Below are 23,891 nucleotides of genomic sequence, written 5' to 3'. Positions count from 1 at the left end.
ATGACTGCTAGACTTTGATTCAGGAAACCTGGGTTCAAATCGTGACTCATTCATGGAAAAACATTTGAGTGATCTTGTGCATGTTGTGTTTACCTCTATGGACCATCTCTCTTGAAATGGTTCAAGAAAACCCCATGATAGGTTCACTTTAGAGTTACCATAAGCTGAAAATGACTTGAAGGCACAGAACAGCAGCAACATAATATGTGGGGTGGTAACAACTTCCCATCTCAAAACCTAAGTCAGTCTCTTTGGTTCAAAATGGCAGAGTCCTGTAAGAACTCATGTGGTTAAAATATATCATATTGGCTGTTTTCTTATGATGATTTCATATTTTCAGTACATACCACTGGATATCACACTATTCTTCTGCTGAATACAGTACCACCCCCTTATTTATATATGTTCTTGAGGTTTCTATGGAAACAAGAGACCATGGATAATGGTGAACCCAACTGAAATGAACAACTTTCACCAGCAGTTACTATATACAGTAGAGTCTCACTTATCCAAGCTAAACGGGCCGGCAGATCTTGGATAATAAGGAGGGATTAAGGAAAAGCCTATTAAACATCAAATGAGGTTATGATTTTACAAATTAAGCACCAAAACATCATGTTTTACAACAAATTTGACAGAAAAAGTAGTTCAATACGCAGTAATGCTATGTAGTAATTACTGTATTTATGAATTTTGCACCAAAATATCGTGATATATTGAAAACATTGACTACAAAAATGCATTGGATAATCCAGAACGTTGGATAAGCGAGGCTTGGATAAGTGAGACTCTACTGTAATCTCCTTGCAAGACCCAGATATTATCTCTTAGCTAGGTCCTCTGGGGTGACTCCATGGTAATTTCCAGCAGAATCATACCTTTGAATCACCTGGAGAACCTCAAAAATTCCTAGAGAGGTCATATTTTGTCAGATGTAAGTAGATAAATCATGGTCCTGTAGGTATGATGATGTGTCATGGTGTATTGAGATACGACTTGAAATAAATTCTGTTTATTTATTTTTATATTTGTATGATCTTGCCAAGTAAATCCCATGATAGCTTCACTTTAGGTATACCCTAAATAGGAAAGTACTTGAAGGCATGCAGCACCACCTTTTTGCTATTTATCCAGTAGCACAGTCCTCCGTAGGCATTTCTGAACTGCAGATGGCCAGACTGTAGCTATAGGAGCTGACCAGAGTCTCCAGCAATTGAAGAAAAAGATATGTTGTCATATTACCCATAGAAAGCCACAAAGACAAAATATTTGATAGAAAGTATTACATAGCAATGTTCTGGAAAAAAATTTAATCATGCAAAAATTTTCCCTTAAGTCAGCATGATCAATAATAATGCACAATTAGAAGTAAATAAACACACAGTGCTGATATGTAGAGTCTAATTTACTGCATAGATTTTTTTTTATTTTTTTAAAACATACACACATATTTATCATTTTTCTATCTGTTGGATATATAACTTGCCTTTCTCCCAAGGTGGAATTCATATTACATACAAATTTCAAAGCTTCTTCAAATGCTGCTGTTGACATTTCTGGATTTGTGGGTGAGGGGTTCTGAGAGAATTTGTATAACAGAAAACAAACATTTTGGCTATAGTAATGTGGGAACTTTATGATCCTCCATATATGTAATTCTGCTGCATCTCTCAAGAGTCATACTAGCGTTGTTGATAGCCTACTTGCAAAATTCTCATACTGTTCAGGTGGGGGAAAGGATTTTACATTTCTTTTTTTTAATTGATTCTCCAGTATATAACCCCTGGGATTCCATTTTCCAACAGCCTCACCAGCAAAAGTGCAGCAGAGTCCAGGTGTTCCATATACACTGGTATAGAAATTGAATTGCTGGTCAGGGATGGTCTGCAAAGAATTTGAGTTGAGGAGCCCAGTTTTACCACTTGTTTGAGAGAATGCACCAATAATAGTACTAGGATGCTGCTCTGCTATACACCATCATTTGCCACTAATAAAGTTTATCTTATAGAAGCAATGTCTGGCAGTTTTCAGCAAAAAAAAAAACTCTCAAGGAGGCCTGGAACGACACCCAGTTCTTGAAAAGGACAGGGGGTACACAATTCCCACTACAGAGCTTGGAGAATGTGCTACAAGATATGTAGAGACATATCCAGTCATCTTCAGGATTTAGTTAGGAACATGGATTCAAATCAAGGGTCAAGGTTAACACTCTAGTTTAATAATTTCATGGAAAAGGAAATATGTAACCTGAATATGTAACCTGAAACATAAAATTTACTCAAATGGCTAGGCCAGCCTGTCTCTAGATCAGTTTCTCTATCAATGGATAATTATACTGTACAAAATCAATGCTGCATTTCCATCCAGAACAAAGCCCAATAAGTGATTTGCTTTGGTTTCAAACCATTCTGTCTTGTGCAATTGTGCAGGGCAGACCAGGTTAAACATGAATGGTTCTGCAATGTGCACAAGATACTCCCTGAGGCAGTCCTGGGGTTTTCTTTATGTTTTTGGTCTGAACAAGCAGAGGGCAAGTAAGCAAGATGAAAATCAAGGCAAAGGAACTGCTTAAGCCATTGCTGAGGTCCCCATAAATATTCCCTATGGAACTCATTACACATTTGAGCAAACATTACCTTCACTCACACAGCTAAATTTCCTGTTTGCTTGGCTGATCAATTCCTCATCAAATTTTAATGTGGGGTTCAGGACATTGGTGGCGTTTTAATTAGGCCTAAGACTGCACAGTGTTGGAGATAGAGCTAAGAACCATCTAAATCCCCTCTGCCTATATATTAAAGGGAGTGACTGAAAAGGACAGGGGCTTTGGAGGAAGAAAGGAGGGAGAGAGGCTAGGGGCTAAGGAAGGGAAAAAGGCTATGCACTAATTAGTTCTTGTTACTAGGTTAAGCCTGCTCTCTAGTGGTCACATCACAAAGAGACTATAAACATGCAAAAACAACCCTATAAAATAGAAAGATTTTTAAAAAGACATCACACTCACCCATCAAATAAAAGGCAACCTCGCAAATTCCACACAGGCTCACTCTTGTGCCTGCAATTTACATACAATTTGACTCCTGACATGAGTTCTCTCTACTGATTTCTTTACCGTAGCTTCAGTTAGTTTCTTGTCTTGGTTGCCTCAGACTCGATATAGCTGCAGAAGAAAAATAGTAATGATGACTGTGTGCCTATGCTAAATCTCTTCATCGGCATTTTGCTGCACCATCAGCAATAAGAGGTGTGAAGTATGCCAGAAAGGGAAATGTTCAGACTCTCCCTTGAAGTACTAATGAATCAAACACATAACAATAATCTGCTTCTTTGGATTGGTCTTCCAAGTCTTTTTAACACAAAATACCACTGATTCCTGTTGTGCCAAATGTTTCCCCATTGGATTTAATCATGTTTTTCCCCAATCCCTTCTGATATGCATGAATACTCTCATAGATTTCCAGCCTCTTCACACAGGCTTGATTTCAGCAGCAGTGGCAGGGGGTATTTTTTCAGTTCAACTACAGAGCCCGAAGGTTCCCATCACACTCCAGAAAAGTACTTCTGTGGTGGCTCTATGGCTGAACTAAGAAACAAAACCCTACCGCCACCAAAAAAATTCTGGCAGCAGACAATAGGAGACTTCCCATCTTTCCATAAGGTCCCCATGCTTCCTGAGCGGGCACCACCAACACACAACAATACTGACCGATTCCAGCGGCATGTGTGACAAGGTCCTTTGTCATTCTAAGACAAAGCCATCTTAGTGTGAAATATCCGTATGCAAAGGAATATTGTAGCACCTTAGAGACTAAAAGACAGAGAATTTGGTAGCATACATTTTGACCTTAAAGGAGCTGAGGGTGGCCACGGCCGATGGGGAGCTCTGGTGTGGGCTGGTCCATGAGATCACGAAGAGTCAGAAATGACTGAACAAATAAACAACGTTTTAATAGACTACCATATACACTCATATATAAGTTGACTCACGTGTAGGACAGGTTTGGGGGCCAAAATTATAGATTTTGTTATGATTAATGGATGAAGGTCCTTCCACAGAGAGGGGAAAGCACCAATGTCACCAGCTGCTATTTCCCCACTCAGGCAGGGTCACAACAGAGAGAATAGCAGGGATTGCTTCTTTTAGGTTGTTCCAGGAAAGGTTAAACACTTCCCTTTTGTCACTCAGAGAAAGGGATAGTTCCTTTTTTATATAGGGGGGATAAAAATTAAAGTACAGCACTCATATTGATTAATGGATGAGTTGACCCATATTTTTAGACATATACTTGAGGATATAGGGTATGTTTACTTACCCTATATAGGGCCGGGCTGTGGCGCAGCTGGTTAGTAGCCAGCAGCAACAAATCACCACTGACTGAGAGGTTATTGGTTCAAAGCCCAGGTCAGGGTTAAGCTCCCAGCCATTATAGCCAGCTTGCTGCCCACTTAAGCAGCTCGAAAACAGCTGTGTCTGTAAGTAAAGACTTCTAGGTACCGCTCAATGCGGGGAGGCTAATTTAACTTAATTTATGACACCATAAATGCCGGTGGCATGCGAAGAACATGAGGAAGTACTACCACCAAAAAGGGCTCAGCGTCACTGTGGATGATGAAGCGGCAGCTCCCCCTGTGGCTGGAATTGAGCATACCCTCATGAAGCCGGAAGCTGGAAAAATGTTAAATAGCCTCTATTGTCTGTCTGTATATGTGGTATATCTGTTAATGGCATTTAATGTTTGCCATGTATATGTGCATTGTAATCCACTCTGAGTCCCCTTTGGAGTGAGAAGGGAGGAATATAAATACTGTAAATAAATAAATAAATACTTCCACAGATGCAAGGAGGGAAGTGCCTAGGAAGACACTTTTATAGGCAGACTGTATGTTTGACTAGCCATACAAATTCAAAGCATATATAGTGATGTGGTGGCAAAGGCAGGAGGAAAGATGTTGCCTAAAGCCAGACTGAATAGATAAATGAATCATGGGACCCAGAAAGACAGCTTGTTCTGAAATAAGACATCTCAGACATTAGCAACAAGTATACATAAAAACCAGTTGAAGAACACTTCAGTGTTCTTGGGCATTACATCTTTGACCAGCCAGTATCACACGACATTCCAATATTGCCCTCCACTATTTATGTGTCTTATCTACTCATTCTGGCTCTTGTCAATATCTTTCCTCCTGCCTCCTACTAGCAGTCACCTTTAAAACTGAACTTGTAACAAAACCACTAAAAACCAGCAGATGTTGATAAATTTAAACCCCATTAATTTGGCTTCAATGTAATACCCTTTTAAAGCCTTCTAAATCTGTAGCCACCACCACATGTACTTTTAATGGTATCACATGTAAAGAAGAGCATCCTTTTGTCTGTTTTTCCTCGAATTGCAAAACAGTTGCTTTCAACTTCTTTCTGTGGCAAATGTCAAGGAAACTTTTAAGGATGCAATTCAGGGACAGCCCACCAGATGCTTTGCACTATAATTTCCTTAACCTTTGATGATTGATCATTCTGGATTGGGGCATTGTAGTACAAAGGACCTAGAAGGCAACAGTTTGTCTAATTCTACCAGCCATACATTTCTGGATGTAAATATCACTGAATATATTTTTTAAAAAACCTTGCTTTTGAAATAACAACATAATTTCTCACATAATAAAAAGGCAAGATAAAAATATTTTAGTAAATAAATAATTAATAAACTGCTTAAGTTAAGTATATGGACATGCTTATTGAAGGCTTCTGTAAGTAACCGTCCAAAAAAGTAGATTTTCCAAACGCTGCCGGAACCCCAATAAATAGCACTGAATGTCCCTCAATCATCCTTATTACCTGGCGTCATTTTTGTTCCGTTGATTCTCACAATAAGGCAACAATGGTGAAAATAACCTGAACCAACTGAAACTTTTAAGCTTCAAATAAATTCCCAATGTCTTCTGAACCATATATCCTTGATTCTGCAAGACAACATCTATGCTTGTTCACTGCCTGGCACCCTGAGATTCCCTGTCAGGCTGTTATAGAGGCCATTCACCCAAAGGAGCCTTCACTTCTAAAGGGTCTCTTCTACAATCAAGAACCTTCCTGGAATCAATGCTATCAATTCCATTTGTAATTTTTACGAACTTCAAAGGGTTAAGATGGCAAGCGCCTTTATTGACTGGCGCTTCTTGGTAGGATCAGTAAAGCATGACTGATTAGAGCCCAGTTCTAAAGAGCCCAGCTTTTGTGGAGCCGGAATAAATAGGAGGCCTGTCAATAACTCAGATCCAGGCGTATTGACGTAGTTTACAGCCTCAATAGGCAATTAACACTTTACAGTGGATATTACCCAGTGGCCTCCCCCATGCTTTACTGCACATTTTCTGCCATCAGCTGCAATATTGAAGATTGAGAATAAAAATGATATTGGACAGAATTCACCTTTGTTCAACTGCAGCAGGGATTTCTTGTAACATCTGGGAAAGATCACACTTTCGCTATTTCTTTTATGTGTGTGTTGCGTATGTGCATACACACAGTCACACACATACTTCCATATGTAAGACATACATACAGATATACATACATTCCCTGCTTGCCTTCTCTGTCTCTCATTTAAGTGCATATTGGAAAGCCTTAGAAACTTCAGCTTCATAAGTAATTGAATCTGTCAGTGCCACAATGCCAGAAAGAAAAGAATGATGGGCACTGCAAACCTGCCCTCTTCTTCAGGACACTTGAATAGTGAAATAAGTTAGAGGAATGCCTTGTTGACAGACCAAATGTATTTGATAATGAATTTTAAATCAAAGCCAAAAACTACACTGAAACAAGAAAAAAGCTATACTGCAACAGGCTAGAACTGGGTGAGATAATCTTTGGGTTTACCAGTTGACCCAATTTGTATTCCAATGGAACTTAGCAACAGAGCCAAATGCAATTTGGGATCAAATGGGGAGAAAAGAGGAAAATACTTTCATTAAATGTGTACAGTAGGTAAAACTGAATACTGTACTTCTAAAAATGCGCACAAACACACTTTACTTAATGTAAGACTAATTCACACATTTGAACATGTGCACAAAAAAATGTATATTCTTTGAAAAATGCATACAAATTTAAATACACAAAGGTAGAAGAAGCGGAAAACTGCGAATTGCAATGAGCACTGGTAATTCCCACTTCCTACCATATGCATGCTATGTTATGTCCTCTGGTGCACATTAATAAAAAGTAAGTACTACACCAACATCTACTAAGATTACATATCAGAAAAGATATGTAGCCTAAACACCTTAAAAACATCAGATCCCATCTGATCTTGGAAACTGGGGACGCTTCCAGACAATACTAAATACTGCAGAAGAGGTCCATATACAGACTTGTTAGTCCTGGGATTTCTGCCTCCGTTGTCCAGACTTGCTGCTTTGTTCCGAGATTTAAAGGCTCCCAAGATGGCTGCCATGGGACTTCCGCCAGAAACCTCAGCAACTTTTTTTAAAAAACCCAGAATGCCAATATACTGATATGCGGATCTCTGCAAAAGTTCCGTTCTTTGTCCTGGCCAGAAAAACTGTGCCCTCCAGACATTTCATGAAGTATCTGCCACACAAACAAACCTAATGGGGTAGGACCACTTCTGCCCAAGTCAGCACTGCACAATGAAACTTACTTACTTACTTAGGCGATCCCTCGTAGTTCGAGGATGATGGTCCTCCGTCTTCGCTATCTTAGGGATGAATCCATAGATGGCTGAAGAGACCTATTCTTGATCTGCATGTTCTCCTGCAGTGAGGACATCAGTTTCCAGGTGGAAGGCAGTCTCGGTCAGGGTTGTCTTGACGGGCCTTCTTCTTGGCACGTTTCTCCCTTAAGCCTCCATTTGTGCCTCTTCAAACTCTGCAGCACTGCTGGTCACAGCTGGCCTCCAATTAGAGCGCTCAAGGGCCAGGGCTTCCCAGTTCTCAGCGTCTATGCCACAGTTTTTAAGGTTGGCTTTAAGCCCATCTTTAAATCTCTTTTCCTGCCCACCAACATTACGTTTCCCGTTCTTGAGTTCGGAGTAGAGTAGCTGCTTTGGGAGACGGTGATTAGGCATTCGGACAACGTGGCCAGTCCAGTGAAGTTGATGGCATAGGAGCATCACTTCAATGCTGGTGGTCTTTGCTTCCTCAAGCACGCTGACATTTGTCTGCCTGTCTTCCCAAGAGATTTGCAGGATTTTTCTGAGGTAACACTGATGTAAACGCTCCAGGAGTTGGGTGTGATGTCTGTAGACCATCCACATTTCACAGGCGTAGAGCAGGGTTGGAAGGACAATGGCTTTATAAACAAGCACCTTGGTATTTCTACGGATTCCCGGTCATCAAACACTCTCTGCTTCATACGGGAAAATGCTGCACTCACAGAGCTCAGGCGGTGTTGTATTTCAGTATCGATGTTGACTTTTGTGGAGACGTGACTGCCAAGGTAGTGGAAATGGTCAACATGTTATAATGTTACACCGTTAAGCTGTATTCCTGACTTTGCAGAGGGATTAGCTGGTGCCTGTTGGAAGAGCACTTTGGTTTTCTCGATGTTCAGTGAGAGGCCGAGCTTCTTGTATGCTTCTGCAAAGGTGTTTAGAGTGGCTTGTAGGTCTTCTTCTGAATGCGCACAGACTACGTTGTCATCAGCATATTGGAGTTCTATAACAGATGTTGTGGTGACCTTGGTTTTGGCTTTCAGTCTACTGAGGTTAAATAGCTTGCCATCTGTCCGAGAGATGATTTCCACTCCGGTGGGAAGCTTCCCATCAACAAGGTGAAGCATCATAGCAATGAAGATGGAAAATAAGGTGGGGGCAATAACACATCCCTGCTTGACACCTGATTCCACCTTAAATGGGTCACTTTGGGAGCCGTTGCATCCAAGACTGATGCCATCATGTCATCATGGAGGAGCCGCAGGATGTTCACAAATTTGTCAGGGTAACCAATTTTTTGGAGGATGTTCCAGAGAGAGCTGCAATTCATTTGTCGAATGCCTTTGCAAGGTCAATGAATGCCATGTACAGAGTTTGATTTTGTTCCCTGCATTTTTCTTGGAGCTGTCGTGCAGTGAAGATCATGTCCACTGTTCCTCTGGAGGGGCGGAAGCCATTCTGGGATTCTAGGAGGGTGTCCTCTGAAAGAGGAACACACACTTTCAAGCCAGGAACAGAACTTTGTCATTATTGACACTTTTTAGAGCCTGGATGTTTGATCATCTGTCCAGCCAGATTTGGTTGTGTACTTGTGGCATGGAACAATAGGATGCTGTTCCTGGGTTATACATGGCTGTTCCTATTATCCACCTGCATGACCTTGGCTCTCAGAATTTACATTCCTCTCCAACACATCCATGTCCCAACAGCCAGTAGTACATTTTTGCCATTTATTAAACTGTACCCATGTTGTCAGCATACACCCAATGAGGAACCAACATGTATAACCCGGCAAAATCCTCCTGTTGTTCCCTGTGATGTCTCATGGGCCTTGTAGTCCCGTTCCTAGTACTATTGTGGCAGACGAAGAGGAAAACATGGGATTTACACTGTTTCAGCCAGAAACGGAGCCTCTGCACCTGCAGGATGTTTGCCCTCAAGAAGTTACCCAAACAAGCCTTGGGCAGAATTCTCCCCCGTTTTCTCGAAAGGACAATTATAATAAAGATAGAGGCTCTAGGGAGGCGAATCGCCGAAGCGCCAGAATCGCAGCCAAACAATTAGCTGATTAAGTCTGCTTCCCTTGGGAAATTCTAAGGAGTCATGCATCTGGACAGAGATGAGTTTCACTTCTAGTTCTCCAGGGAAAGTGTTCTTCTGGCGGGAAACGAGACCCTATTTAGGTGTTTTGCCGCGAAGGAAACCTTGCGGAGTCAATTCGTCAGCTTGAGGAGTGAGATCGTGTGTAGACTTCGTACTCCAGTTCCCTGTTTCCCGGATCAATTTCCAGCCTTGCCTTGTTCCACGGACTTCTATGGTCTCAGTTCTTGTTTCATGTTTGCCTTGTTTCAAGTTTGATCTTGCCAAGTTTCAAGTCTTGCCTTGCCTTGCGTTTTAAACCACGGACCTTGCTCCCTAGATTCAAGCCTTGTTTTCCAGTTTCCTTCGGATTTACCTTAAGCCTCGAAAGACTATGGACAGTTCCCCACACTATTGCTTGCCAAATAGTGTGTGTTTCGGTCAAGTGGATTATAACTTTGGACTCTAATATCACATATTGGACATTGTTTTCCTGGACTATATTTGACCTTTCCTGAAAGGTCTACTTCTGAACTATATTCTTCACTTGTTTTTATTGACTTTATATATTTCCTTAATAAAGCTATTAGATAGATTCTGGTCTCTGCGCATGGTTATTGGTGTTCTGCAGCCTGGGTCTTGACATTCCCTGGCACAAGTACAGCATGAAACCTGTCAGCACAGATGGTCATACAACATGGTCTGACTAATTACAGTAATGATGACATTCCATTCCTGGTTTGAAAGTGTCTGTTCCTGTGTCATTGTGTACTACTTAAGGTGAAAGTACTTGTTGCACCCCAGGAACTTCATTTTTCTGCCACAAACTTCATTAAACAGGTGAAGGATGAAGTTCCTCTTCCCAGAACAAAGTTTTTGCCTTCTACTAAATTGTCACCTTCTTTTTAGGAACTGACCCATCAGAAACAACCATCTAAAACCCGGGAACAAACCCGGATAAAACATTCAGTGATTTCTGACTGCAGAGACATACAGACATGTGAAGATCTGAATATTTGGCTAAAACCCACAATATTCCCGCAGTTGGAAATCTCACATTTTTTGCCTTTTGTAGTGATTGCTTCCAGGTTCACAGGGAATGGTGTCTGGCCTTTCACCTGATTACTGCAGGAGCTCCTGGGATAAAGGTACTGTCTGGGTCAGCTCCAGGTCTTTTTCACTGACTGGATGTATGTTTGCCACCTTTGGCTGCAAAGGATGTAGTCAATCTGATTTCGGTGTTGACCATCTGGTGAAGTCCATGTATAAAGCTGTCTTTTAGGTTGTTGAAAAAGAGTGTTTGTTATGCACAGTGAGTTTTCGTGGAAAAATTCTATCAGCCTATGTGCCATTTCATTTTGTTGTCCCAAACCATGCTTGGCTGTGATCCCAGTTGTCATTTGTCTATCCACCTTAGCATTCGAGTCTCCTGTAATGAAAATAATGTCTCCTTTTGGTGTATTATCCAGTAAGTGCTGTAGATGCTCAAAGAAGTGATCTGCTTCTGCTTCTTCACCAGCTGTAGTTGGGGCATATATTTGGATTACTGTGATGTTAAATGGCTTACCTTGAATTCGAATTGAGAAACGTACTTGAAGTTACACTCACTCAAAATAAGGAACATACTCTTTGATACTTGGTATGAAGTATTTTGTGGGGCTGGGTTGTTACACACCTTTAAAAAGCCCAGTCTTTTCCATTACTTCACCAAGGGATGGCAAGCAAGTACACGTGCTGTGCAAAACTTTGTTTGTAATTTGTTTTTCTTTTGTATTCGTTAGATTCATACATAAGAAGCAATATTTACAACCACACAAAAAAAACAACATTCAAAACACTGACCTATGACTTTTGGATGAGTTATGTAAGTCTCGTAAATGGTTCCAGGTCTCTGTCGTGGGTGCTGCTTCTCCCCCAAAAGGGCTGGGTTTGGTTCCCCCAAAGAGCCCTGAGGAGGATGGTGAGGCTGGAGTGGAGAGGAAAGCCCCACTCTTTCCCCAAAGGGGGCAACAAGGAGGGTGAAGGAGGGAGGGATGTCTGGCTGGATGGTCAGGCAAGGAAAAAGCCCTTCTGCACATGGTTAGCCTACAGAGAGAGGCAGAGACCACACTCACATTGAGGCTTTAACGTGGGAAGTGAACAGATTTCTGGAAATTGTAGTTTAGGGCAGGACCTTTTTAATTCTCTGCCACAGGGGTTCTCACTTTCCCAAACTTTATTTCCCAGAGGGAGGGAAGGAGGGATTCCTGGCCAGTCAAGGAAAAAGGGAGAGACAGGCAGAGAACACACTCACATTGAGGCTTTAATGCAAGAAGCATGCAGATTCTGGGAAATGTAGTTTAGGGCAGGGCTTTTGAATTCTCTGCTGCTGCTGATCTGGAGGCAATGCTGCACCTCCATTTTTAAACTAACTTCTCCAACTTGAAGTGAGAAAACCCAAGTGCTTTAATGCAGGAAGCGAGCAAAATTCTGGGAAATGTAATTTGGGGTGGGGCCTTTTGAATTTTCTGCCATGGGAGTCCTTGCCTTCCCAAACTTCATTTCCTAGAATTCTGCTTACCACCTTGTGCCGCTGCCTCCTCTTCCTCCTCCTCTGTGTTCATTCTCTAAAGAGATTTTGAGATAAAAGAAGGGGATTGTTGGGAGTTGAATTAACCCTGTGAGATAGGCAAAGTTGAGAGGCAGTAACTCCAAAGTTTACCTAGTAGGTTTTGTAATATTATTGTTGTTGCTGTTATTCCAAAGGCTGGATGGGGACCTGTTGAAGTGGTTTGACTGTGCTTTTCGTACCTGGACTCCCCCCCTCCCCCATGCAATTACTTAACAAGAAGTTTAAAAAAGTAACAAAGAATTTGTTACTTCATTATAGTTACAATACAGACCCCTAACAATATTTTAGAAACACTTTAGAAACGATTCTCCGTGCCCCCTAATTTAGTAATGAGTATTGAAATATTATTTTCATTGATCATACAGGCCTAGTAAGTACGTTTTGAGATATTTTGCAGAGAAATGGTAATTACCATCATTGGCTACCACCTTGCTTTCTCAGAAGGCACCAGATATTTAGGAGCATTCTGAAAAACATAATTGTGGTAAACAGACATAAGAGCTAATAGAGCGATCTAGCATTGGCACCCCATAAAACAGTTACAAATTCTTATTAAATCAGAAGAAAGAGTAATGATGCATTACAAAATGACAATTACTCTACCTACTGATTTTGTGAGAAATGAAAATTATCGAAATGGACTCAAATTCAATTCAGTGTTTAATTTAATTGGCTGCAAAATGAATATAGTAACAACACTTTCTCTAAGGATAGTTGATAATGTAGTGCTCATTAATTTTTTCAAAGGTAAGAAATTTCATAGTATGAAGAGAAAATTGTGAACACCTTAGATGTAGTAAAAGAAATAAAATGTACATCTCCCATAGCAATATATTTTTAATTTTTGTTTAAAGCATTGTTATTAAAAGTTTAAAATTAGCATGATTGTATCCTTCTCCCCATCTCCCACACTATTTAGCAAATTTGCAAAGATCTAAATCATGTCATGAGTAGAATCATTGAATCCATGGGATTTACCTGTATGTAGACTCACTATTCAACAGATGATTGAATGACTCTGTTCTAGTTGGGATAACCCAAAAGATGTCAAGTGTTTGATTCACAGAATAATGAACTAACTTGTTTTGATTTAAGCAAAAAAAATCTTAATCCCTTTTTGCACCAGGCCTAATATGCTCATTTTAAAAGCAGATTGTTCTTTTTCAACAATTCCCACACTAGGCAAGTGAGGATTTTCCCTGTAGACTCCTTTGTTGAGATACACAAATGTATTTCTATTCAAGACAACACAATTCAAATATATCATAGTAGGTGTGTACTAGTCAGGACAAGTCATTATTTTAATATGAAATATGAGGCTGAGAGATTCTCTGGTTTTTGCACATAACCAAGTGGAGAGTAATATATTTAAACACCTAAGTGACTTCTTTATATTCACATAAGCAATTTCCCATTTTATTGTACCTGTGAACAATTTGTATGCATTACACAGATGAATATTGGCAAGGTTTTCACATGTAGATGGGAACCGAGATAAAACCAATAAGCCTCATACTTATATTTTCAAAATATTAAACACACTGTTTAGAAGGTTTTGAGAAGGTCTATCTCTCCCTAGAGTTTCAATGAAAATCATGCAAATTCCAATTTAAAATTTTGAATAGGACCTTCGAAATCTTCAGGCATACTTGTTATTTGGCATTGCTCATTTAAAGTGAGTAATCCAATATGGTCATTCCTCGAATCTTCATTGTTAGTAAAGGATAAACATACCTTATCCAGAATTGTGAAATTCAAAATCTTTCAAAACCCAAATTGTTTCCCATCAGTAGTTAAGCTAGTGACTCCTTCACTTTCTAATGGTTCAATGTATACAAACTTTGTTTCAAACAAATAATTATTAAAAAAAATAAGATGCTGGTGGTGGGAATGGACAGAAAGTAGTCTAGGACCACAGATTCCAGAGTTGTAATCTAAATCTGAAAGTCAGCTGTTAGCCTCAACTGAAGTAAACCCACTGTGCTAATAGGAACTTGGTTATGTCAATGTTTACATAAGGTCTATTGATTTAATACATACGCTGTAGCTGGGACTAACATTTGGGTTTAGTCCTTGCAAAATACATTTTGGAGTTCCTTATAGGCCTTTTCTTCTCTACAACTTGGAAACTGATCACAGGTGTGGGATCTCTGTGGCCTGTGCTAGTTTATGCTCTGTTTTTCTCTAGTGTCACGTACGAGGACTCTGTTGTGAAACTCCAGTTCGTGTGTGCTACATTTGTATTTTATGCAGGCATTCAAGTATCATTTCCCTGTACTTAATGGATACTTAACGTGCTACGAATTATTTTTTGGTAACACTTTATTTCAGATTTCCCATCATTATGAATTCATTTAGATCTGGAAGTAATAGCCCTGCTCATAATGAATTCATATGGTATTAATACGGCTTTCACAAGTGTGTCCATAGGTGCCCAAATGCAATTTAGCATTAGTTAAACGAGAGTTAATGGACGCTTAAAGTGCCACTTATTTTCTAAGTGGTCCATAAAAAGGGAGAGAATAAGGCTTGCCTTCATATTACTCTTGGAATATAATATGTCAATATTCCTAGTAAATGTAGAAATTAGTTTTGGGGAAATGAAGAAATACTTAAGAATTGTTTTAAGGATCAGGGCAAGGTCAATTCAAGCTACTATTCTGCAAACCTAGGAGTAGAACTTCATGACTATGAATATCCTGCAAACAAATATGGAGGTGTCACTGAGTTATCATAACTAATAATTAAATATAGAACTACTTGTATTCCCAGTTTTCAGCCTAGATTTCAGTCTCTCTTTTTTAGGTCTTCTAAGGTATCAGTAATTTATTGCAGTCACACTATCACACATACTGAGATGAGAACCTTTGATATTACACCTTACCTTATTCATGCAATTGTGCCAATTCAACAATACATGCCCTCATGATCATACTTTTAAATTTGCTCTAAAAATATTTTACATTAACAATTGCATGCCTGAAGGACTCAGATCTATTTTATTCTTGTACCGCTTTGTTTAGTTACTGTTTGTTTATTATTACATATATGCTTACATAGTCCATGTTATTGGGGAGGGGAGTTGAAGGAGCAAAACCATTTCTCCATTTTCCTGTCATCCCCCCCCCCCCCGCCACGTTGCCATTGTTTATGACATGGGGCAGGGGATAACCAGCAATAACAGGGAAAATGATTTTCTACCTTCAAGTGTGTCCCCCCCCCCCCCCATAAAATGGACTATCCTTCTCTGTCTCGGCCCCTTTTTGGAGTCCACTCAGATAATGGAAAAGTACTGAATTCCAAAATCTAGGAACTTGCTAGGTCTTCTAGTGTACTTTTGTGATAACTTCAGATGGAAGTATGACATAAAATCGTTTGAGGGGCCTAGAAAATTCCCAGAGAGCACACATTTTGTTGGAAACCACAGGTATCTAGAAAATGCCTTGTAGAAGAAAGTAAAAACAGTTTTTAAAAGTGCGATCCCACTGTTTTTACCCCAGTAAGATCTTTTTTTAATTTTAAGATAATTATTTCTGGAAAATGATGACAGAGTGGGAAAAAATTCTACACAGGTAACAGAATAACAATTAATTAAACTCATGACACAGAGACAGTACAGCTTGTGTGATTAGCCAGCATTTCCCACCTTTTAAGAAATCACATTGTTGCCAACAGTCCAAAATTAGATGAAGTATTTAGGAGTTGTTGGAAGCTAACAGCAGGCACTACTGCACTGGTTTCTCTTTCCCTTGGTCTTTCAGCAGAACCCTAAAAGCTTAAAACCATAAGAAACAGCCCAAATACATACAACATTTGATCACTCATTTTGTCCCCTAAAGAAGCAATGTACCTCACAAGATTCATAATCAAGATTCAAAATCAACTGATTTGTTGTAATAATTCTAACATTGAATTCTTTAGTGATAGTTCTATTAAAATATTTGTATGTATATTTTGTAGGTTTTAAATTGTGTGATTTAAAAGGTTGGGAGCAGCTTTGGATCATTGTCCTGGGGTAGAAATTATTATTATTATTATTATTATTATTATTATTATTATTATTATTATTATTATTATTGACACAAAGACATAGCAAATGAGATATATATGCTGGATTTTGTATTATGATTATGATTATTATGATTATTATGATTATTATGATTATTATGATTATGATTATGATTATTAGGATTGAATATTCAAAAATGGCATCTAATCCTAGAAATGCCTTCTCAGAAGCATGTGCCCCAAGATAAGCATGTATAGAAAGAGTGAAAATGATGTGGCCCTCCAAATATTATTGGACTGCAGTTACCAGCACTTCTCATCACTGGCTTTCTTGGTTGGAGCTGATGGATACTGCAATCCAACCAAATTCTAAGGGACTAACAGTTCTTACACTAATGAACAGAATTGTAGCCTTAATCAGTTTAGATAAGCAAGTTTCTACATCAGGATATACAGTAGAGTCTCACTTATCCAACGTAAACGGGCCGGCAGAATGTTGGATAAGCGAATATGTTGAATAATAAGGAGGGATTAAGGAAAAGCCTATTAAACATCAAATTAGGTTATGATTTTACAAATTAAGCACCAAAACTTCATGTTATACAACACATTTGACAGAAAAAGTAGTTCAGTACGCAGTAATGTTATGTAGTAATGTCTGTATTTATGAATTTAGCACCAAAATATCACAATATATTGAAAACATTGACTACAAAAATGTGTTGGATAATCCAGAACGTTGGATAAGCGAGTGTTGGATAAGTGAGACTCTACTGTAATAGTAAATATAGTAGATAGATGTGTCATCCATGAATTTGTCTGCTTATCTATACAGGCAGTTCCCAAGTCACTTTCTGTCCCTGTGATAAATGGATCTTGAAAACTTTTGCTTGTTGTGGAAACATGAATAAAGTTTCAGTGCAAACACTTTTCCCCATGATAACTCTTCCAGGAGTGAATTTCCCTTCCAAGGGGTAGATTTCTCTCACTTCCTGTTGTCTCACCCTCATTCTAAATTATGAGTCATTTGTAAGTGGGAAATTTGCAAGTTGGTGATTCACTGTATTCTAAAACTGATTGGAATCATGAACTGCCCATATTTACTACATGAGAGCAGCACAAAAGAAAGTGGTATTGACAGAATTGGGAGAAATCTTGAGGTTTGTAGAAGTGAAATTCTCCTTTAGAAAGAAAGCATAAGGAAGATGAGTGGACTCTCAACACAGCCCAAATAAGGACCAAGCTTGCTCAGTGGGTTTTGAGGCAATCCTTAAGAGCCTACAAGGAATGAGACAACCACGAAAGTGAACGGTGAGAGTAAAAAACAAGGGTGTAGGAAAAGGGTAGAAAAAAATCTCATTGCCTAGAATACTCCTTTTCTAGGTCAAAATAGAAAGTAATTTTCAATGTCCCTGAGGATGGAAGTCAAAGCTGTTCATTTAAAAAAATCCCTGAAGAAATCCCAGATTTTAGCATGGGGAATATGGGACTCCACTGTGTTTACTCAGGAGCACTTGTGGCTTTAAATAGGCATTTTACTTTGCAACATCCTAGTCTCCAAAGTGTTAAAAAGGGATTTGTAAAAATTAAATAAATAATCAAGAAAGAAAATGAGCCTGGCAGGCTCCCCAAAAGTTGATGAAGGACACGATAGGATCTCCAAGTGATGAAATTGAGAGTTGAGCTGCAATAGCTTATAGCTCCTAACTCTTTTCAGTCTAGACCTGTGATTTCAAAACTCTTGCCTCCAGTTGTTTTGGACTTCAACTCCCAAAAGCATCAGCTGCTTTGGCCAATGATCAGGAATTCTGTGACCTCAAGTCCAAAAAAACTGAAAGCCCAGAGTTTTAGAAACACTGTTCTAGACCTTCCTTCGTCCGCTTTCAAGTTGGAAATCCTGAAGGTCATGGAGTCCCGCTCTCTTTCTAGATCCCCCCAAAAATAAACACAATAAAATAAAACTAAGTTAGAGGATGCTGGACATATTAGGATAAGTCATAACTAAAACAAACATTTAAGACTGCTCCATCTCTGCCTCTATTAGATGTCTGAGAAGGGAAGCATGTATATGAATACTAACTTTTCAGGGGAGATTCCAACTCTCCCCCTCCCCCCAGTTTTGGCTTCAAATCAGATCCTTTATTTCCATGTAGGTTGTTGTCTCTGGCTTAATTATCATTAAACTCAAGGTCTTAGTGGTTTAAGCAACCCTCCCTCACCCTCAACCCCCTCCCCAGATACATATTGCTGCCAAGATTAAAGCAATTAAGGAATCCTGAAACAGGGAGCTATAAAATGTCTAAAGAGAACAGCACTCATTAACAGGCAGGCATGACTTTCTGGGCCAATACTCCTCACCTAATATAATATTGTGCAGTTTGGGGAGTTAATATTGCAACACTGTGCATTCTAATCCAATGCAAAAGGATTTAAGCCAAGTCCCCAAGCCAGCAAAACGGTCCTGTAATGACTGGGAGGCCCAGTCTGCTGAAGTAGCCCTTGTTTCAAATAATAGCTCAGTGTTGGAGGCACCATTATAATTAGACTTGTAAAAGCATCAGCATTCCTTCCAAATTTAGCTTGGGATTGTTTAAAGAAAATGAATTGAGTTATTTCGAGTAACAATGCAACTCTCTTCTGAAGGCAAGCTATTCTCAGCAAACACTTTCTGTGTAACAAGGCTCCATTTTGGAAATCCGTGAACTGTGACTGGCTGCATAAGTCACATGACATTATTTTGAATTCCTAGCATGGCCATTGTGTATAATGCAAAAACTCTACTTTTATTATACAAGTAGCTATTTATGCCACAAAATAAGATAATGTTATTTATCCAATATTGGTTTATCCACTAGGTCAAATAGCAGATTGTCAATATTCTAAACCTCTATACACATCTCAAGGAGCCCCCAGTGGCACAGTGGGTTAAACCACTGAGCTGCTGAACTTGCTGACCAAAAGGTTGACGGTTCGAATCTAACAAGCAGAGTGAGCTCCCACTGTTAATCCCAGCTTCTGCCAACCTAGCAGCTCGAAAACATGTAAATGTGAGTAGATAAATAGGTACTGCTCCAGCAGGAAGGTAACGGTACTCCATGCAGCCTTGCTGGACACCTGACCTTGGAGTTGTCTATGGACAACGCCGGCTCTTTGGCTTAGAAATGGAGATGAACACCAACCTCCAGAGTACAACACGAGTAGACTTAATGTCAGGGGAAAACCTTTACTTTTACCTTATACACATTTCAATCCCTTCACCTCCTTGAAAATATCTATTATATTCATATGTGACATTACAAAAAGTATTTGATTATTATTATAATCCAAACATAAACAGACATCATTTTCTGAGAACTTGCTAGGTCCTCTACAGAACTTGCTAGGTCCTCTAGTTGAGAACTTTCCATCCTCAATGTCAACATTGAATATATAGACTCTTCTTTATTTTTCTTCTAGATCTGCAAGTTGCCTCCAGTACAAAAGGCACAGGCCTAAAAATAAAGACCATGGGTACAAGTAATCAAAAAGCAACCTAGGAAACTTACCCAAACTCAGGCACCAGAGACCCCTTTTAGCAGCCTGGTCTCCTGCTTTCATTGTCCCCACAACCAGGAAGACTAGTCTCTGTGCTCTTGGAGCCAGGAGCAAATTGCTGGATTGCCTTTTGATGATCAATTCCCTCAACAATCTTTCCCTCAGTCTGATCTGGACTTGGCACCTTTTGTTAGCCTTAACTTGCTTTGCAATAAGCGTACCATATGCTCATGGATTAAAGAAAGTTATTTCAGTAGGTCTGTGATACTTCGGCTTCCCCATATTTTGAATGAATTGTTCCACCAACCAGTAGTCACAGGGCGGAGAGATGTGGTGATGGTGGGTGTCAAGAATGTGGACTATTTTCTAATGTTCTTGTGACACCCGCCCCCCATTTAACTATATACTTAACATGGGATGTCATCATTTATTTATAAAAGTTATTTCTAACCTAATTCTTTGCATGTTATCCATAGGTAAGAAAAGTCACATATTCAGAAGGTATGGTGTGAGAGAATGGATATGTTTCTCCTCACTCCCATTTTCTTTTCAATACAGGACTGCCACACACCTAAATTAGTATGCAAGATGCAGGCCATAAATAGGTTCATAAATAAATGATAAACTATGGCTGCTGCTTTGTTTACCTATGGACTTAACAGAATGTGGGATTCTGATTAAATCAGAATTACTCTTCAGAACAAACTGTGAAGCTTAACAGTGGTAATTCTTAAAGTGTTTGTGTCCTTAAAGAGGAAGTTCCCTAGTGTATGCTCTTTTGAGGATGTTCTCCCTCCATCTCTCCTAGGAATGAAGTAAAAAACAAGCACATTTTGAATATTTGCTTGGCTGAGAATGTTTCAGGACCAAATTAAATTGTTAAAGAATTTACAAACTACAATCAAATGCACTTCTGTTCTGAAGAAAAAAGTAGCTGTATGCATTTCCAGTAAAAAAAACTTACATGTACAATACAAACCAACCACACCTTTTCGGAAAAATAGCAACTATTGAGGTAGTATGAACTGTGAATCCTTATTAGTTCTCTTGAAAGTATCTTCCATTTCAGTTGTTCTCAACCTATTGGTCCCCAGATGTTTTGGTCTTCAACTCACAGAAATCCTAACAGCTGGTAAACCGACTGAGATTTCTGGGAGTGTAGGCCAAAACACCTGGGGACCCACAGGTTGAGGACCACTGCCCTATTTGAATCCATTAATCTTTAAAGATCTTTAAAGATCTTCATCTAAAGAAGGGAGAGCATGAACCAGAAAGATATGTTTGCTTGGCAGGAACACCTGGACACAGTCTTCCTCATGATTGTGAGACTGTGTAAGGGCTAGTGATGAGGACAAAGATGAAGGTCTGCTTCACCCATCATCTGAGTCAGGAGTGAACAGGAGCCTGAGCAGCCTGACACTGGACCAGGTGCCTCAGGGAAGTAGGGACACAAGAGTCAGGGCAGAATCAGGAGTTCCAGGAAGCAGACCAGGAGTTAGGCATTCTAGCTAAGCTGTAATTAATAACTGATGCCATCCAACTGAAGAAATCTAATCAGCTGGCTCAGAATAGGACCAACAGGTGAGAGCACATGGGAAAGTGGCATAAAAAGCTAGAGTTGGAAGTTTGCTGGGAGCAACATTTGTGGAACTGCTACAGTCTGAATCCCTGTTGGTGAACTCTTGGGTGGAACTTTGACTTCGATGACTTTGTTTTTGTACTAATGCTTGAATTGATGAGATTGCTTGGCCTTGAACTTTGGAAAGAAGCCTGGACTATTCATATGCTTGTTGGACTGCTTGCCGTGTATGACTACGAAGTGCCTTTGACAATGAGACAGTTATGCGGCTACATTAACGGAGATTCTGTGTACAGATCTTTGACAGACTGATTGTATTCTATTTAAATTAGAATCATTTCTACATTTGAATCTGCTTATATGTGTTCTTCCTGTGCACTTGTTTGGGGTGATATATTTCTTCTGTTAGGGGATGTATAACTGGGTGCCCCATGAATACAAAAGTCTTGGGTTTCCAGAATGGCAACTGGAAGAGATTCCTGTCCTTTAAACTGATGTGTAAAATGGGGAATTTAAGCAGATGCTGCTTGTCACACCACCTGGTAACACAACATCTGCAGAAATCCCCTGTTCTGTACAAACAGGAAGGGAACCATTTTTATTGGGTAGGTGCTAGCTGCAATTCCCATTCAATTCCATGAAGGGGGATACTTGAGAGATCAAGTTTTTTTTAGAATTGAGAATCTGCAAGATCGGAAATGTTAATATTAACATGGTAATGGATGGCATCCTGTTAGTGACTTATGCAAGTGAAAGTCCATCTTATGCCTGTGTAAATTGTTTGACTTCTCAACTAACCTTGAGCAACAATCAAACTCCCACACAACCAACATTTTTATTGCTGCTGCGCCTACACTCCTTGACGTCCCAGAAAACAGCAGGATGCAAGTAGCTGTATCAACATAGCTGGGTGTGCTGCTTTCCTTTCGACTGGCAAGTACATTGGCATTAGGGAGTATAGGTACTGATAGGTGGATTGGCAGGATGAGAAGGAAATATTTATAGTTCCACTGTGCAGAACATTACAATACATCTCCTAATCCAGGATCTCAGCCAGTGAATTCATTTTCTAAACTGCATAACAGTCAAGCTCTGATCCTAATTTAAATCATGGTCTATTCTTAACGTTTTAAATCCTGTAACATTTTGGTTTGCTAAACTATGACTAAAACTGACAAGACAAGGCAAAAAAGGAAATTTGCATCATATGGCAGGAGGAAGTAGGAAGGGAAAGACACTTCAAAGGATGGATTTGATTTGTGAACTAGAATCCAGCCAAAGCCATGAATACTAATATTTGCACATGGATTTCTAAGTATAATATGCAACAGGCCCAGTGGCCCTGTAGACATCTGTAAGGACCTCCCCATACATTCATGCCTGAAGTTCAAAGGGCACCCAAGAGGGTATGCTGGAGCTGATTGGTTTATATTCTATGCACCCATCCAAACATTTTCTTGCCAAACTATTGGTTCTTTTCTCCAGCTCTTTTCTGGGAGTTGATTCACAGCCTGTGAACCCATTCTCTCCCACTTCTTTTTTCTCTGAGATGGAGTAGAAAAAACACCTTCAAGCATTTTTCACATGGCAAATCTGTGCTGCCATGTCAGGTTTCACAGCTGAACACTCCCAAGACACTAGTTCTGCCATTCCGGGCCTGGATGCGCTCTCACGTGCATGATGGATAGCTTTAAAATGAAGACACAATGAAAAGTACCAGCTGTCCAGGTACACACGCTGGATTATCCTGGTTCAGCAATATCTCCTCTCTCTCTTCATAGGCTTTTTCCTGTCTTTCTTCTTGGACAATATCATGTAATGAATTCGCAAGCTCAGGCAAATGATGGAAAGCAATTCATGTAGTCTCCCAAGAATTCGACCTCTCTTTGGGACTAGGGATTTCTTATTCTTTAATTTTCATGGGTTCTTTGACAAAACCTCTGTTTCTGCTAATAGATGGGTTGGAATTTCATTTACCCCTGTAAATGTGCTCACCATGGTGAAGGAGGCTTGCAAAAGATTATTTAGAAGTACATAGTTAAAATTCACAAAATTAAAAAGATAAAACATTTAAACCAGTTAAAAATATAGATTGTTAAAGGGGGACGCAACTAAATAACAGATAGAAAGTTCAGCATGTTGTTTAAAAGGGACCATCTTTATATAGTCAGTCCTTAAAGAGTTGTTGAAACAGAAAGGTCTTCAAGTGTCTGTTGAACAAGAGTAGAGATGGTGCCAATTGTTTTTCAATTGTTGTGTACTACTTTGCATCTCAACCACAGAAACAATTGATACCATAGAGGAAAGGGAAGAAGTAGTCATGAAGTCAAAATTTAAAAGCTAAGGAGGACAGAAATGACCAATCTTGATAAAATAGTCCAGAGAAGAAATAAAGCCTGACTGCTCA

General features: G+C 39.5%; 1 protein-coding gene across 1 annotated transcript in view; it reads right to left on the bottom strand.

Annotated features, from left to right (window-relative positions):
- Positions 1-23,891, bottom strand: part of LOC134298474 (uncharacterized) — a 115,226-nt gene that overhangs the window by 78,129 nt on the left and 13,206 nt on the right. The gene's annotated exons all lie outside the window — the stretch shown is intronic.

The sequence above is a fragment of the Anolis carolinensis genome, chromosome 4 (assembly GCF_035594765.1).
Source record: "Anolis carolinensis isolate JA03-04 chromosome 4, rAnoCar3.1.pri, whole genome shotgun sequence".
Lineage (NCBI taxonomy): Eukaryota > Metazoa > Chordata > Lepidosauria > Squamata > Dactyloidae > Anolis > Anolis carolinensis.
The sequence above is the reverse complement of the archived record's forward strand: the minus strand, read 5'-3'. Positions and strand labels throughout refer to the sequence as shown.